The sequence below is a fragment of the Macrobrachium nipponense genome, chromosome 10, assembly GCF_015104395.2.
Source record: "Macrobrachium nipponense isolate FS-2020 chromosome 10, ASM1510439v2, whole genome shotgun sequence".
NCBI classification, from domain to species: Eukaryota; Metazoa; Arthropoda; class Malacostraca; order Decapoda; family Palaemonidae; genus Macrobrachium; species Macrobrachium nipponense.
In genome coordinates this window covers 98,565,992-98,573,491 of record NC_087204.1, presented here as the reverse complement: position 1 = coordinate 98,573,491, position 7,500 = coordinate 98,565,992, and positions in this window count along the sequence as shown.

Genomic DNA, 7,500 nt, shown 5'->3' with positions numbered 1-7,500 from the left:
ACGCCATCTGCAAGTTGATGTGGATGTCTACAGTACTGCATATGTATTGCACAGCAATTTCTTTCCTACCTGCAACACGTTCTCCTAGTTGACATCTTCCCTTGGGAGCAGAGCCTCTCTAAAATTGGTTGGGTAAAAGCAATTTCTCCTCGAGTCACAGGTATCTTTATGGGAACGGATAAAATAAGAGGAGGGTCTCAGACCTGCCACCCTTTCGGAATTGAGAAAGGGATCTATACTACATTACAGGGGATTTGATTTCCCTACCTACTATAGAAAACGTTATAAGGTATTTGGAGATCTTTACCTGTATATAGACTTGAGTAAACTATAAGTAATAATGTATATACATATTAGCGTACACACTTAAGACATCGATATGAAATCTTGCATGAAATCACACATGCACACATTTACAAAATCATGATAACAACATAGATAATCCAGTTGAATCCTATTATGGAATAAACGAAATAAAAGGTCTCTCCATTTCGAGTATCTTCAGCAACCCTCCAGCTCCAGCTGCAACATGCATATCAAAAGCTGATGCGATTCTCAAGGACAAAATTGACGTAAATGTTTCTGAAAGTTTCATGAACGCAGGAATGTGATGAAGTTTTATCTGCTCGTTTCTTCTGGAAAAGCACGTTTCGTTTATATTCCTCCCTTACTTCAAAATGGCCCACTCACGTTAAGGGACACGAAAGTGCTACAGCAGTCTATCCAGTCGTAGCTGATGGGATTAACACGGCCAAGCGTTTCGGGACTAGACCGAGCTTACGTATGCTGCACTTCGGTAGTAGCTTCCTCTTGAACGCAGACGGTCAAGAATGCTCATCAATCGCGTCACTCGTCGTACTGATTACATTGAACATTATTGCATTTTCCACTGACATATTCATCACATTACTGATGAAACTTTATACTTTGAAACCCTTGTATTTTTATATTAATAATCATAGTTAGTTAGGTAGTTATTTTATTGACAAAGTATGCAACTATTAGTAAAAATTTGTCAACAAAGAGACATAATACAAAATATACAAAGTAGACAGTAATCTCTTTGTTCTTGCAAGTACATGGCCTACAAAGAAAAATACATCAAGTACAAATAACATAAGCCGATAAGATTATGAAAAACGTATTCACATAACTATGATTTTTCTGAAAATCATTAATTCATAAACATCGATTTATCATTAACAAGGTCCAACACACATACTAATGCTAGAAAAAAAAGGAAAGACTATTTAAAGAAAACCAGAGAACAGAAGACAAAGCCGCACATTACTTATAAATATGAAGAACCTCATAAATATTATCATTTTCATACATATACTAGAAACGGGGCAAGGAAACCTATTGTATATATAAGCCCTCTGGTACTTTGCGAAACTAAAGGAATTCTTTACTGAAAGACGATGCTACCAGACATAATAAAATATGAAATAGAATCATTTGATCCCCTGCACCTCAATGCCTCATGTGCTGTAGGATACAGTCAGCTGCCTTCCTGTTCTACGGGCTGCTCTATGAGCAAGAGCCCGTACTGGCATAAGGCCAGCTTAATCTCAAAACAACAACGCCTTCCTGAGAATGGCAAGATGTTGCTCAGATGCCAGAGAAGGGATGAAGGGGAAAATAAAGTACAACAGAATTTAGAAGATAACCCTTTTTTTTTAAGACACTTATATACACCTCCGAATTCTTGTATATTGTAAAAGAAATGGACAAAATGGACAAGACTTTTGCGTATCGACTGTAAATTTCAAGAGAAAATTCCAAAAAAATAAAAACAAAATTTTCGCCATTGAGAAAAGATTCGAATTTTCATCACATGCCTTTGACCTATAGTCCGCAGTCTTAAACAATTTCAGAATCAAAGTTCCGAACCTTATAACAATACGTCTAAAAAATTGAAAAGCAATGATTTCTAAACCATATACCAAATCAATGTGGGAGAAAGGATGACCCAGAGACAACGTCAAAGTATACATGATCTGAAACTGTTTTCCCTCGGGCAAAAACCGTCATTATATGCGATGAAACAATGTCATTATTCTTAAAACACCAGTGGGGAAACCATATCCAAGATCAATGTGGGCGAAGGAAGTACGTATTCCAGTTCTGAGAATGATTAAAAGAATAACGTCGAAGTGTACATAATCTGAAATATTATACCTTGCTTCAAAATGTTTATCATAAACAATCAAATAAACATTTTTGTTTCTCTCTGGGGAGTCCTTATCTCGCCAAAAAAATATCAAATATTTTTCTTTCGTCATCACAACCGAAGAACAAAATGAACATATAATGCATAAATGCAGACGAAGAGAGGAAAGGAATATACAAATAATAACTGATAGTGGGTTTGTCATATAAATAGCAGATTTACAAGGTGATGTATATATTCCTGAAAACATTTATGTAATACTGGTTGTTCTGAGCCCAATCTTTAATGGAATATGTATGTATGTATGTATGTGTGTGTGTATATATATGCAACAAGGAATATGATTAAGACAATATATATATATATATATATATATATATATATATATATATATATATATATATATAGTATATATTCTATTGAAGATAGTGCTTAGAACAACCAGTATTATATAAATTTTCTCAAGAATATATACATACATAGATACATTCATACATACACACCAACGAAACCCATATACCATATATTATACATACCAACACGTATACACAGCAAAAACCATTTGTTACAAAATATACCACTGTGCATTAAAATACACTATGAACACAAAAGAAAACAAAGCGAAACGAGACAAACAAACGAACGAGAGAGAGAGAGAGAGAGAGAGAGAGAGAGAGAATCACTGGCTGGTGTGGTGCCAGACCAGAGACTCCGAGAGGCAGGAAGGTCGGGAGACATAAAATACGGCTCCCGATGATCCAGACTCTGTATAAACCGGGAAATAAACAACCGCGCGCATAAATATGCATATAAGCAGGGGAGAGGAGTAAATAAAAAAAAGAAAAAAAGAAACGGGTGGTGGGAACTGAGAAATGGAATGAGTAGCGGAGTGCGAAGGAAAAGGAAAGTTAAATGGGTAAAATATATAATTCTAAATTAATATTAATTCAAGTAATGACTGTAGCTATTACATAATACTGAAATGATTATATGCAGACGAAAATAGAAACAGGTAAACGGTAACTGATGTCAAATGTCATAATTATGCTATACAGCAATAAATTACTATCACAATAATAATAACTTAATTAAGTGTAACATTGAATTTCCCTTTTCCGTTGTTATCATAACTATGCTAGATATTAGTAAATTGGTCATAATTATGCTAGGCGATCAACTTTGTGGATAATTACCCGTGTAGCGGGCCTATAAATAGAAATTCCAAGATTAACCCGAGGCGGATACGAACGACTCTCTTCACCGTCACAATCAAGAGGCAGCCGGTAAGATGTTTGCGCTCCTTAATAAATACTCCCCCTGTTAGTGGCACAGTAAACATCACGCCGTTAAGAGGCCTCCCCATAAATAAATTGTAAGCCTACCTTAAACACCGCGCGACGTCGAGATAGTCCCTCCCAGCCTCCCAATTCCAGCCCCAAATTTCTCACGCTTAGCGATCGTCCTCCTCCCCGTCCTCCATTTTTCTCGTTCCAGACGCCTTAAGAGTGTCATGGGAAAAAATTACTCGGAACTCATCATAATCTACTGCCGGGGAAATGGATGGTCAGAGGAAGAGAGGCCCCCAACACGCCCTCTGTTTCTCTTTTGGGGCGGAAGCGTTTTCTTAAAATCGACCGTCATGTCGCTCTCTACAAGACTGGAAATACACACGTGTCGCTGGAAAAAAAAAGAAAAAAAAAAGAGGGGGGTTTGGTTTGAAGGTTGAAGGGAAAAAAGGGGGGAGGGGACTGAAGAATGATGATGAGGAAGATCTTCCTAACCAAAACTGAAATCTCACTCCAATAGGCTTCCTTCTTCCCTTTAAAGAGAGAGAGAGAGAGAGAGAGAGAGAGAGAGAGAGAGGAGGAGAGGGGGAAGACGCAAATCCTATAACCCCCCCACTCCCCACCTCTCCCCTTCCGTAAGGGGATGAAAGGGAGGAGGAGGAGGAGGAGGAGAAGCAATACCTATAACCTTCAACCCATCTCTTCCCCTCCTCCACCAATACACACACACACACACGCACACACTAACCAACAAAAGTGCCACCGTTTCGATAGGTCCCCTTTGGGTATTTTACCCGGTGCTAAGATTCCTGTCAGAGGGGGGCGGGGGAAACGGGTGAGGCAGGCGGCGTCAATTGGAGGCGGGAGACGGAAAAGTGTTGTATGGATGAAGGGCGGGTGATGGATGGAGAGAAGTCAAAAAGGGGGCGTGGCGGATGACAGACTATGGCTATTTAGAGAAATGAAAAATTGAAAATTGTTGGTGAGGAAACTGGCAGCGGTTGGATGTGGATGATTGAATAAAAATGTGTCTGTGAGAGAGAGAGAGAGAGAGAGAGAGAGAGAGAGAGAGAGAGAGAGAGAGAGAGCGCACTCCATGAAACACATATCAATTGGAATGTGGAAAATAAATCGAAATCAGAGAAGCGTGAATGCACTAAAGAAAAATATACATCCGAAAAAATGGCCTCATACATAAAAAAATACCATAGGAGGACTATACAAGATATATACACTCTACACAAGCAAAACCCCCTTTTGGAAGAGACAAAAATATAGATTGCAGTAGGAAACGGAAGCCCCACACCGGTCCAATAAAAGGAACTTGGGGCAAGTGCGTGTGGGGCGGGGGGGAGGGGGTTTGTGGGGGGGGGGGGCGATCAGGAGGCATATTCACGCGTCTGAACCTGCCAGTTTTTTTTTTTTAATTTTTTTTTTTTTTTTTTTTTTTTTTTTAAAGTTCGCCAATTCTTCCAAGAGGAGTCAAACAGGAGAGTTCACCTTCACAGGGGGTTAAGTAAACACAGGTAAACAAGGAAGTGGCACTCAGGAAGAGTGTCGGAAAGAATGCAAACAAAAGTGGATTAACATTGGACAAAGTTGCAGCGGGAGAGACCACACAGGGTCTTTCTGAAGGGTCCACAGGCATTTTGGGGGAGATTTTGGGGGAAAAACCCTTTGTTAGGAAATGTTTAGTATTTTAGTGTTTGTATAGTATATAAATCAGCGTTAAAATACTAAGTAACTTAACTGTTGCTGTTACTATAATCCTGTCCTTGGTTAACATGATATCAATAATTATGTGGGAGCCACATCTGAAATTTATCCTCAGGCAAACATACTGCGCCATCGATATATTATAAACGTGAGAATCCAGAGCATTTGCCAATTCTAAACACATTTAAGACACTCCATAGCTCTCTCTCTCTCTCTCTCTCTCTCTCTCTCTCTCTCTCTCGTTCGAATCTCTTATAAATTTGTCAAAACACTCGCCCTGTGAATGAATGCCAGGTATAGTGCTGTATAAATCTTTCAATCACTTGTTCAGTAAAAGCTGAATGAATTAGTCCCGATTACATAAATCACTATACAAATAATATGCTGACTAATCGATGACGCTGTTAAAGTTCAACCTGAACGTCTTTGCGAGGTCTGCTACATTCCACAGTCTCATTTTTTGTACGTAAGAAACAATCCACAATAAATTCCAGATGAGAACGGACATATCTACCGAACACGGTGATGAACGAAGAGGCGTGACTAATTATGTAGAAGGAAGTAGAGGAAAATACCTGATGTAAATCAAGAAGTACATAAAGCTCCCCTTCTGCAAGGGGGGCATTTTTCTTGAGTTAGTCGCTACTAAAGTTCTTTTTTTTAGCCTTTAATATCCGTTTTAATTTTCTCCATTGTACCTATTCCAGCTATAAATGAAGAACTATTACCAGAAAACACACAGTGACAAATAATATATATATATATATATATATAATATATATAATATATATATATATTATATTATATTATCCACACCAAAACCATCTTTACAAACTTCACCCAACTCTTCCTACTACTGCGATCATACAGACTTTAACAGACGCCCAGGTGAATATATGACAGACAGCCAGCTCGACAGATATGACAGGCAGACAGGGAATTCAACTCTATGCCAAACAGACGTCTCAACAGACATGGCAGACAGAGAATTCATCTCTATGCCAAACAGACATATCAACAGACATGGCAGACAGAGAATTCAACTCCATGACAAACAGACATCTCAACAGACATGGCAGACAGAGAATTCAACTCTATGACAAACCGACATATCAACAGACATGGCAGACAGAGAATCAACTCTATGACAAACAGCATCTCAACAGACATGGCAGACAGAGAATTCAACTCTATGACAAAACAGACATATCACAGACATGGCAGACAGAGAATTCAACTCTATGGCAAACAGACATCTAAACAGACATGGCAGACAGAGAATTCAACTCTATGACAAACAGACATCTCAACAGACATGGCAGACAGGCAGACAAAGCAAGCCTATCAGTGCTCTTGATGATTTGGATAATAACACAAACACTGAACAAATGGCTACTCGGTGACAGACTCCCTGCATGATTGGCCATTTGCATCACTGATGAATTAATTCATATATGATGAATTGAGCCCTTTGCATAATTCACAGACTGACTAATTGAATGAATGATGAATTAACACCTTTTATAATTGAACGGCTGGCCTGTATAAACACCTGGTTAACTCCATAACCGGGTGGTTAATTAAGTAAATGAATGATCCCCTATATAAAGTAATTGGTTTCCTGCATTTAAATGATTGGTTATAGTCTAATGCATTGGAGGTTTACTACAAGAACACTAACACTTATTATTATTATTATTATTATTATTATTATTATTATATTATTATTATTATTATTATTATTATTATTATTATTATTATTATTATTATTATTATTATTCTCAATTACTTATTATTTTTCTCTTCTCCTGCCTTATCTGTCCTAAAGGACATAAGGGAATACTACGTATCGTCTTTTTGCTTTAATCAGTCACAGGTTTCGTATTACAAAGAACAAAACAATAACGTAAAAAACTGTATCTATCTATATGCTATCAGTACGGATGTAACCGGTGTGATGGATTTTCAAATACGATCCCTCTTTTAGCATACAAATACACGTATCCTTCTTTCTGTTTTGCTCACCCTCCCTTGCGATTATGTAAAACTATAAAACAATAATATAATCAGGGAATAAAGGACAGACTATTCAAGATTAATGCAGCAAAAACCGACATCCAATTATGACAATACTGGTCTACTCGGATGGCTGCTTCACGGTATTATTATTATTATTATTATTATTAATTATTATTTTATTATTATTATTGATTATTATTATTATTATTATATTATTATTATTATTAATTATTATTATTATTATTATTATTATTATTATTATAAGAAATTCACAGTTTCGTGAAAACAAATTGTTAAAAAATATCC